Genomic DNA, 11,917 nt, shown 5'->3' on the forward strand with positions numbered 1-11,917 from the left:
ATTAATACAAAATATTAATATTTAAGACCATAAACTACTAAATCTGTGGTACCCTCGAGTGAGGCTAGTCCAAAATCACTACAGTTATATGTTAAATAAGTCCTGGTGGGAACACACATGTCCTCACAGAAACTGATGTAGGATGTCACGGTGTCAGTGAGCTCATCCAGATCAGTGGCTGCAGCCTCAAAAACATTCCAATCAGTGCAGTCGAAACAGGCTTGTAGGGCCTGCTCTGATTCGCTGTTCCATTTCTTTACAGATCTTACCGCAGGCTTAGCAGATTTCAGTTTCTGCTTGTAGGCTGGTAGAAGATGAACCAAACAGTGATCAGAGAGTCCCAAAGCCGCTCTGGGGACAGAGTGGTATACATTCTTTAAAGCAGTGTAGCAATGGTCCAATATGTTACTGTCCCTGGTGGGGCATGTGATGTGTTGTCTGTGTTTAGGCAGTTCACGGGTGAGATTAGCTTTATTGAAATCACAGAGAATGATAATGAAAGAGTTTGGGTAACACTGCTCTGTGTGTGATCTGATCGGCCAGCTGTTCTAGCACCACGTTCAGGCACGCATCAGGAGGAATGTAAACACTCACCAGAATAAACGAAGAAAACTCCCACGGTGAATAAAAAGGCTTACAGTTAATGAAGAGAGCCTCCAAATTAGGGCAGCACATCTACTTTAACACTGTCACGTCAGTACACCAGCCTTCATTGATATAAAACACTTTTGTTTTCCCAGACGACTCGGTGACGCGATCCTCTCTGAACAGCTGGAAACCCGGCAGATGAAGCACGTTGTTCGGGATGGCTCCTTTCAGCCAGGTTTCTGTGAAGCAAAGTGCAGCAGAGTTTGAAAAGTCCCTATTTGTGCGGGTGAGGAGAAGCAGTTCGTCTGTTTTGTTTGCTAGGGAGCAGAGATTCGCCAGATGAATACTCGGCAGCGGAGTCTTAAACCTGCACTGTCGGACTTTCATGAGCGCGCTGGCGCGTTTCCCTCATTTGCGTTGTTTGGAGCGCTTGTATACAATCACAGCTCCTTCAACTAGAATTATTATAGAGTTATTTGGTGTGTTGTTTCTGATACCTAGGAGTTCGTCGCCAGGAAAAGCTGATCGGAAAAAAGTTACTTAAAACAGGAAAAACAAACAAAAATAACAAAAGTACCAAGACACTACAAACCAAGGCGGCCATCCGCGACGGCATCTTGTTTTGGCCAATGAAGTGCAGCAGCCACATGTTCAAAAGCAGTGAAATACGTGTCCACTTTGGATTCTCTAAAGTGAGGCACCAAAGCTATTTGCTTGCTAATATCAAATGTAGTGGTCGAATCACTCACAGAATATGCCGAATTTACTGAAGCAACAACAGGGCTAACAGGATTAAGTCAAGTCAAGTCAAGTCACCTTTATTTATATAGTGCTTTTAACAATGCAGATTGTGTCAAAGCAGCTTTACATTGATAACTGGTACATTATTTTGGCTGCACAGCAGCTCTAAAAGAATAGTGTCAATGCAGGCAGTTCAAAGCACTGTTGAATATCAAATGTCAAGTCAAATGACTAGTGTCCCCAACTAAACAAGCCAAAGGCGACAGCGGCAAGGAACCCAAACTCCAACAGGTGACATCAGGTGGCAAACAAGTGGCAAATAGGTGTTAAATGGAGAAAAAAACCTTGGGAAAAAACAGGCTTAGTTGGGGGACCAGTCCTCCTCTGGCGAACAGTGCTTTGTTACGATTCAGGTTGCTATCATAAGTCCGATAGAATCGCAACATTCAAAGTATTTATTTCAGTTCCATCCAGTTGAGGACCATATTCATCACACTGGTATGGACAGATTAAGCTGCGCAGTTCGGTCAGAGACAGCCTTTGCTGACTGTCGAGTTTCACCTGTTTCTCAGCCTAAATTTCCAATTGACGGATCTCTAAACATAACGTAATTTCAGCTTTGTGCGTCTCAGCTCGCTCCTGCACTTCCATCTGGAGTCAGGCTATGTGAACCTTAAGTCGTGTGACACCCCCAGACTCTACGGAGACAGTGGGTAGAAGGGCGGTAAGCCTCCGCCTCCACCTTGGCATTCTCACCTGTTGCCGCCTCCGAATTCCCCACGCTAGGCATAAGCTTTCCCATAGCCAAAGTGTCAGCTCGCTCACTCGCCGCATCTGGAAATAAAAACACTTTTAATTCGACCAAATGTTTCAAAATCTCATTCTTAATAATGCGCTTTAGAGACTGCCTCACCACAGGAATATGATAGTGGTCAGCTATCTGCAACAACTCGTCTTTTCTACATCACTCAAATATTTGCAAAGTTGGATTAGCGATAAATGATTGCAAGTCAAAAGTACTCACTGTGTCCAATTATTACCATACTCACTTTACAATGCACCAAACAATGCCCTTTTCATTGCAGTTTCCCACAACATACAAAAACACACACATACCAACTATCATCCGAGATATTGGAAACAATATAAACTTGAGATCCCTTCCCCAAAAAGAGATAGGGATCCCGGACGAGCCCCCAAATATGTTATGTCCCTTGTTAGTTAGATGTTATTTGTCTAGGAATATTATTAGACATAACAAAATAGTGGCATGTGTGTGTAATGGCAGTAACGGGAAGGCAAATGAAAAAAGGATAGAAAACGATCACGATCACCGCCTGCTCCTGTCAGGTCCCGGACTACACTTCCCACAATCCTCCCTGTCAGTCACATGTTCACGTCACACCAATCACCTGTTGCCACATCCACCCTAGCACACCACACTGATCACCACACCCAGCTGCAGCTCATTACCTGGACTATAAAGGACTTCCACACACACCACCTCACCGCGAAGTATTGTTAACATCCTGTTGCAATTTCCGAGCGTTTATTCCCTGTTTGCCTGTCTGTTCTCGACCTTGTCTGTTCCTGTTTATTGACCCGTTGCTGCCTGTCCTGACCCTTGCCTTGTATACTGTTCTGTGAGTGATATCTGCCTGCCTTTTGACCTACCGCCTGTACCCTGCCTACGACCCTGCCTACGACCCTGCCTGTCCTTTGCTGCTCCTGTTTGTTCCTGATTGACTCTGCCTGTACGACCATTCTCACTGTAAATAAAACGCTGCACTTGGATCTCCAGCCTGAGCTTCCCTTTCATGACAGAAAACAAACCAGCAATATCGTTGCAAAGTTAATTGCATTAAATGTAAGTGAAGTATAGAATAGTAAAGTAATAAAGTAGATATTTACAATATATACAACATAACAAGAATAAACAAACAACAATCAATCTGGAGGAGAGAATGGAGTGAGAGAGTGGAGCTTAAATCAAAGAACTAAATATAATTAAAAAAACTAACTAAAGTTAGGAAACTAATCTAGCTAACAATGGAAAATGCAAAAAGAAACATCTTCAGCGTGCAGGACGCTATAACTAAACCATACTAACAAAACAAAACATACAAAATTAGCACCACACTTTAACATTAGTATGTCTAATACATCTTGTTATCTGCGTGTGTAAATGTAGGTCACAACCTGCTTACCTGCCAACCTCTCCAGCCAGGCTACATAGCTTTAGACCGGGATATAAGAGAAAGGTTTCACGAGTACAGCAGTCGTAAACAATCAGCATTTCAAATCAAGCATGTATCAAACACACTATCGCAAACAAACACGAGCACGCCCAACACAAGAGAAACTGACCTAACTGCAAGATTAATAAAAGCAGTAAACCCCCAGACACTGATCAGTCTCTCAGACTGGTCTCTCAAACGAGAGAACCATCATCATAGAGCGTGCCTTCTCTCCCCAGCCCAGAGTCTGTTTTCGAGCTGACGCCATTGAAGTTTTAAGCTGTTCATAAGCGTCTCCGTAACCAGTGATTGGTGGTGCAATCCCTGACGTCAGACCCTTACGCCAGCAGATTGATGGTCGGATTGTCCAATCAGAAGTCACACCTGGAACGGAGTACACACTGAGTTCCTAAGCACTTCCCCTCGGGGGAATCCCTGCCGCCATTTTGAAGTGCATTCCAAATCGTGAAGTGGACAAGGGAAGTTTATATGGACAGACCCTTCATATGTAGACTTCAGGCAGCTCCATAAACCATAATGCAACACGATTGTGACGTCACCGCATATCACATTTAATTTACCCCACCACAAACAACTCTATGATATAATAATTATTTTTTTTAATATTAATAATATTATTCTATATGTATATATTTGTATAAAATACAAATATATACATATAGAATTCTGCATTAAACAATTTTCTAAGGGGAAAAAATGTAATAATAAATCAACTCTATAGCAAATTCCAAGTGATCAAGGGCTTAGGACGTTCCAGTTCAGCCCATTGCAAAGGTTCCGCCAGTAGTGGGCACTCTTGCAACGTAAGCAATGATGTACATCCGAGTCAACGGGACTGAGGGAAGTTAGCGAGGGAAGGTCATAAAAAAATGAACTGGAACGCAGCCAAACACGCTCACATATGCAGCAACATGAAAAAAAAAAAACAATTACATAGCACAGCATATGTAACACTGATCAATACTTAAGTGTTGCTTTTTTTTAATGAAAATGTTTTTGTAAATCGAGCAAAATGCAATTTGTTTTGTCATATGCATAGCTATGCATGAATAAACAAATGGAGCCAATTTACTGACAACAATAGGAAACACAAATAAATGAGTAAAACAATGAATAAAAGTAACCATCACATTAAATAAATACATATAAACACTATATTGACTAGAGTATTGGGACACCCCTCCAAATCATTGAATTCAGATGTTCCAATCACTTCCATGGCCACAGGTGTATAAAATCAAGCACCTAGGCATGCAGACTGCTTCTACAAACATTTGTGAAAGAATGGGTCGCTCTCAGGAGCTCAGTGAATTCAAGTGTTGTACCGTGATAGGTTGCCACCTGTGCAATAAGTCCATTTGTGAAATGTCCTCACTACTAAATATTCCATGGTCAACTGTTAGTGGTATCATAACAAAGTGGAAGCAATTGGGAACAACAGCAACTCAGCCATGAAGTGGTAGGCCACGTAAAATCACAGAGTGGGTTCAGCGCATGCTGAGGCACACAGTGTGCAGAAGTTGCCAACTTTCTGCAGAGTCAATAGCTACAGACCTCCAAATTTCATGTGGTCTTCAGATTAGCTCAAGAACAGTGCGTAGAGAGCTTCATGGAATGGGTTTCCATGGCCGAGCAGCTGCATCCAAGCCTTACATCACTAAGTGCAATGCAAAGCGTCGGATGCAGTGGTGTAAAGCACGCCGCCAATGGACTCTAAAGCAGTGGAGACGTGTTCTCTGGAGTGACCAATCACGCTTATCTGTCTGGCGATCTGATGGACGAGTCTGGGTTTGGCAGTTGCTAGGAGAACGATACTTGCCTGACTGCATTGTGCCAAGTATAAAGTTTGGTGGAGGGGGGATTATGGTTTGGGGTTGTTTTTCAGGGGTTGGGCTTGACCCCTTAGTTCCAGTGAAATACTTCAAACGAAATCGAAGAACGAACTGATATGATGTAATTTCGAACAAATTCAGGCCGAAACAAAGTTTGTATTCAGTTCGTTTTGGAAGTTCGAAATGGCTTGCCAAAGCAAACGTTTTGGGAAAGTTCGCTCTGGCTCCTAAACACCTTTGAGCTACCATTGGTCCATGGGAATTACGTAATCGGTGGGTGTATTTGAGCTCCACCTTCTGTGATGTGAGATTTTTTTTCATTATTCCACAGAAGTCAGACAGGAGAACAACATCCGAAACAACAACACTACTGAATTACGAGCATGAATACATTGGAGTGTAGAATAGCTGAGTTGGTACAGATGTATCCGCACCTGTACGATTGCTCGCAGAGAGACTTTAAAGATTCAGAGAAGGCATTTAATTCCTGGAAAGAAATTTCAACGAAGCTTGGTGTCGATGACCTGGAGTTATGCAAAGCGACGTAGAGAAACATCCGAGACAAGTTTACCAAAGCCATGAAAAGAATGAAAGGAAAGAGTGGAAATGAGGCAGCGAGTACCAAAGTACCCAGGCTGTTTTTGGAGATGTCCTGGCTCAAACCTTTTGTTTGACAACAACAAACTCTGTCCAACATACCATCTTTTGAAAAGCTAAACTAATCGCTATTGAATTTATGTGTCTTGCAATATGCTGCTAGTTCATTTCTAGTTTGCAAATTGTAGTAGTTATGTTTTGAACAGACTAAACACAAATAAGTGCATTATTAGATATTTCAGCAAAATCCACACTTGTTGGTGCTTGAGTAATGCCTTTATTCTGGGACTTTCTTTCTTTTTTACTTACTTTTTTACTTTCACTAAAACATTCATCTATGTATTATAGGTTGGAAGTGATGGCTCCCAAAAGAAGTGGTGGCTGATGAATCGTCTCCATGCACATCATCATCCTCTGGTCCCACCAGAGACGGCGAGGAAGAGGAGCAGTGCTCAACCATTTCCCTGGATGTCTTTGGCACTTCAGTACTGCAGAGGTCAAGTACTCCATGCAAAGCAGCTACAAATTCAACGATGCAGTCAACTCTATCCTCACCACCTTCTGTGCCATGCAGCAAAGAAGGGACAGTGCAAATGATGGCATTGGACAGCTACTGACATTCCTTGAGAAAGACAAAACAGATAGTTTTGATAGACACGCACAAATTGTAGCAAACTACCAAAACGGCTCTGTGCAATCTTCAAAAAACGTCTACAAGACATTAGGTTTGACATTGAGATACAGCTACTGGAAGAGCAAGAAACATACAATGGCTTGGAGAAGCAGTTCATTCGTCCAGATGAAGCAGACGCATATGCCAAGTCCCTACTGTCGCGGGTTGAAGGATCAGACTCTTGAAATAGATGATGGCCTATAGACTTATATAGTTAACAATCTCTTTCATATGCACACTCATTGGGTGAGTTAGGCAAGCCTGTTGGCTTTGTGGTTTACGGACTTTCTTCAGTATGTACTGTACACATACTAGTCAATCTTAATTATTTTACCAGACATTCTTTTGTTGTTTCTTTTATTCTTTTATATATATTCTTTCCGACAATTTTTATTGCTTGTTTTTCTAATGTCTGGGTAAACTGGGTGGTTTGGAGTTTGTTTCTTTTTTGTGTATTGTAAATAGTTTTTTTTCTTACAGCCTGCAGAGCTCCATTGGGTATTTGTAGTTCTCTAATCATGAGCTTTGGACATTTGATGTGGTTCCTGTTGGAGTCTGCGCAGTAGTTTGCATCGTTTGGAGATGTGGACTCTAAATGTGAATGGGGTGGGACTTGTTTGTGGGGTTCTGGAATGTTTTGTGCAAAGTGCTGCTTCTTTTCTTTTCTCTCTCTTTTTTTTTGTTTTGGAGGGGGTACAGATTATGTCTTTTTTTGTCAGGAAGGTTTAGAGTTAATAATAATAAATAATAAATGAGTGACACTGTTGGTTGCTCGGTTAACCATGCCAAGGGCTCTTCTATCATATTTCTAAGCTGGAATGTTAAGGGTATCTGTAATTCAGTCAAGAGATCTAAGATATCTTCTCACCTGAAATTCCTTAATAGTAACGTTGTTTTTTTGCAAGAAACTCATTTGAGAAAAAAAAGACCACATTAAACTTAGGTGTTCATGGGTTGGTGAATATTTTCATTCAAATTTCAATTCTAAATCCAAAGGGGTTGCAGTGTTATTCAATAAAAGAGTTAATTTTTCTCTTACTAAGGTCATAGCAGATAACAATGGCAGATATTTGATTTATAGTTGGCACGCTATATCCAAATCTGGTTCTCCTAGTTAAAGTTTACGCACTCAACTTTAATGACCCCAACTTTATAAATAGGTTGTTTGAAATTCTTCTTCTCTTTGAACACTCATAAGTAAATTTTTGCCACTGATCTTAATTGTGTAATTGATCCTGCATTGGATCGATCAAATCCTTGTGTGTTGACTCCATCTTCCATGTCTAGAGCAGTTTCAGAATTTATGGCATGTAATGGTTGTATAGATCCATGGAGATTTTATAATGCTCAGGCCAAAGTTTTCATTTTTTTCCCCAGTTCATCAGACATACTGTAATAATGGTTCAACAGAGTGAAGATCCATTTGCAGCTTTTATTAAAAGCAAACACAACAAGGCAAGGATAAGGCTGAGGCATAAACAGAGACAGACTGAGGTCAGGGCAGATGGCATGCAAACAGAGTTCAGAGAAAGGCAGAGATCAGGGCAGGCAGTAAACATACACAATCCAGGAACAGGCAATGGTCGGGGCAGGCAGCAGAGAATCAAACACATAGAACAGTCCAGTCAAACGGAAGAATAGCAATCCACAATAACACTCAGAAATGATCACTGGGGCAAATCAAGACTTTGCAAAGTGTGTTAGTGTGTGCGTGCTGCTTATAAACTGTGTGAGTGTCATGTGGTGCAGGTATGTGCAATCAGTCCCAGAAACGAGGGATTCTGGGAAATGAAGTCCGAATGAACAATAGTCAATATTCAGGTGAAGGCTCCCTCCGGTGGTGCGAGGAAGTAAATGCGGGAAGGAAGTGGTCGGACCACCAGAGGGTTTCAGGAGCGAAACATGAAAAGTGGGGGAAACACGATAATTACAAGGCAAGTCTAACCAAAATGACACTGGAGTAATTTGTTTTATGATTTTGAAAGGCCCTACATACCTGTGACCAGTTTTTTGCATGGAAGTCTGAGGCGAAGATCCCTTGTGGATAGCCAAACCTACTGACCCATGGTGTATTCAGGACTGGGGCATCGGTGGCTGTTGGCCTGTTCCTCCTGTCTTCTTATGGCGTGTTGCAAGTGGATATGTGCATGATTCCAAGGGCTCACCCGACCAGGGGAATAGTGGAGGTTGATAGCCCACCTTAGTGATTAGCTCTGATTGGCTTAAGGCAGTGAGCAACAAAATCTGATTGGTCACCAGGGTTGGGGAGTAACGAAATACATGTAACGATGTTACGTATTTAAAATACAAAATTTGAGTAACTGTATTTCGTTACAGTTACATTTTAAATAGATGGTAATCAAATTACAGTTACATTCAAAAAGTATTTTAGATTACCAAAGTGATTACTTTGAAATTTAATGTCATTTATTTCATTTATATTCACGTAAGTTGTTTGAGGATATTTAAACAACGGGGGTTGATGATTCTCCGACTCTGTCTGTTTAAAAAAAAAAAAAAAAAAAAAGAAGCAACCTGCAGATTGCAGACATGCAATCGCAAGGAAACATGGACGAGAAAACAGCGTGTAATGCATTTCTCTCGTGGAAATTCAAAGATCATTTTACTTATAAACTTGAAAAAGGATGTAACATCACAGTGCAATGCAAGCTATGTATGCCTGCTACAAAACTACTCTCGGCTTCAAAGGATTCAACATCAAATCTGAAAAAGCATCTTGAGGTAAGTTGTTCTTGGTCTTTGAAATTGTTATTTTCCATACTTACTCCTTATTTTCCTATTTACTCATATGTTGAGCTTTGTATGGTTATCAGTAGCCTAGCCTATTTAAGAATTTTAAGTAACTTGGGCCTTTGAAAACTAACACGAAATCCTCATAGAATAAACATTCAATCAAGTTAATCATGCGTTAAATAATGTTTTATAAAGCCAATTTGTGTACTTTACAGACAAACTTTAAATCTTAATACTACATTCCAGAAGTTCAGGTATATGACGCGTTTATGCGAGTTCATGATCCGATTCGTGAACAAATTGCTCCTTTTGAGCCGATCTTTTAATGAATCATTTGCTTTTGTTTATAAAAAAATATTGTGAATGAATTATTCACATGAATTTGATAGATCTGGGGTGTGTTTCCCAAAAGCATCGTTAGATAACTATAGTCGTAAATTCCATTGAACTTCATTGCGACCATATTTGATTTGTGAAACGCATCCTGACTATTGAGTTTGACTCAGTGATTCTGTGTGGCGGTTGATTCTCCGTAGATAAGATAATAAGTGAAAGAATCACTCAAAGTTTTCTCCATTCTTTAAGCAAATCTGTTGTATTACTTGGAGAACTGTGCCAGTTGTCTTAACTACTTTTAGTTTATTATTACTTTTATTACTGTGGTGCGTTTGGATTTGGAAATCCCATTCACTGTAATTGCAATAGGCCTATAATATAAAAATTCTTAATTTATATTTCTTCTTTACATTTATTGTAAAGACCACACTTACTGACAGGATGCTTGCTTCAACAGAAACATATTTATACTAGAGATAGTTGACACAAACTGACATTTGTCATATTTTTTTCCAAACCTGTATTACTTTCTTGTAAAACACAAAAAGAGAATCCCATCAAGAGACTGCATTTCTCAAGGAGTATACAGCAGTTCTGAAACCTCTCGCCTATGCAATTGATCTTCTCCAGGGGGAAAAGAACTGCTTTCTTGGCTTCATAATTCCGACAATTCTTGGCCTGAAAGCCAAGCTGACCGAAAAGATCTCTCAGGTACAGTTCTCAGCAAACATAATCTCAACATTGATAAAGTCCATTGATACTCGGTTCAGAGAGGTACTCCCATGATGCAAGAATGGCAGCATCTACCATACCAAAGTTTCGTCTGTGGTGGCTTCCTGCTGGTGAGAGGGAAAATATGAGAAGGATAATGATCCAAGAGGCTGCCCTTCTGGACATTGTGCCTTCTGCTGAACTGACCACTACTGAAAATGGACAGATGTCAGGAGAAATGGATGAAAACTTCTTCTCTTTTGAGAATACACAGATTACAAGCACTAAAGGAGAAGATGAAATACGGAACTATCTCCAAGATCCATGCAAGACATTGGATGCATTGAAGCTCTATCCAATCGTCAAATCCGTCTTCTTGAAATACAACACCACCCTGCCTTCAAGTGCTCCTGTAGAACGACTGTTTAGTCAGGGAGGGCTAATTTTCACTCCACTGCGTGGCTGCATGACAGATGAGCATTTTGAGCACACACTGTTGCTGCGTTACAATCGCCCTTATTGGGCTCAAGTTGGAGAGTAAATGTTAAATATTGGAGAGTAAACATTTCAGAGTAATAGTGAATGTAATGCTTTAATTTCCTTATAGTGTTTCTACTACAGATTCAAGCTGCTGTTCCCTAAAATTTGAAAAATTGTGTGAATGATAAGCACTTTGAGTATGTTCTTTTTGCATTTAAAATGGCACTTACTGGTTTTATTGCAGCTAATTAATATTGAATTTATTTTGGTACATTTAAACACCTTTTTTTTTAAAGATTGTCTGCTTTTTTTTTTATAAATGCTGTGGAAAACTGATGTTAAAAATAAAATATAGCAGAAAACCAAATCCTATGATGGGTAGAGGTCATTTTATGTACAGGTTGTAAACTTAAAACAGGACATCAAGTTAATATGGTCCTTTGTGTTATAAGTATTTCAAAGTATTACAAAGTATTTAGATTAAGTTACTAAACTTGAGTAATGTAACGAAATACGTTACAGATTACTTTTTAAAGCATGTATTTTGTAATCTGTAGTGAAATACATTTTAAAAGTAACCTTCCCAACCCTGTTGGTCACAGACCAAGTGGAAGAGACATTTGAAATCTGATAAGTATGTTCAACCTTTTTTTTACAGTCTATGGTTCAACCACTCAACATATTTTTTTCGCATGTAACGTTACTTGTGCTGCTGGTGTGTTGTTCAATATAGATTTGTGTGTACTATTGTAAAATGATTTTGCCAGTGTAAACTTATTAAACATATTTACTCATATTTGGAAATTATAGGCTACACTGCATATATTAAAAAATGGGCTTTTAATGCATTAGTCATACTGAAATAAATAAGCACAAGTAATAAAATTAATTCCAAGGATGAATAAGTAAACTTAAAAAATATACTCAAATTTAATTTTAAATACACT

General features: G+C 39.8%; 1 pseudogene; it reads left to right on the forward strand.

Annotated features, from left to right (window-relative positions):
• Positions 1 to 5,802: 5,802 nt before the first annotated feature.
• On the forward strand, positions 5,803 to 6,633 carry LOC125244384 (annotated as a pseudogene).
• The last annotated feature ends 5,284 nt before the right edge of the window (positions 6,634 to 11,917 follow it).

Source organism: Megalobrama amblycephala, linkage group LG14, assembly GCF_018812025.1.
Source record: "Megalobrama amblycephala isolate DHTTF-2021 linkage group LG14, ASM1881202v1, whole genome shotgun sequence".
NCBI lineage: Eukaryota > Metazoa > Chordata > Actinopteri > Cypriniformes > Xenocyprididae > Megalobrama > Megalobrama amblycephala.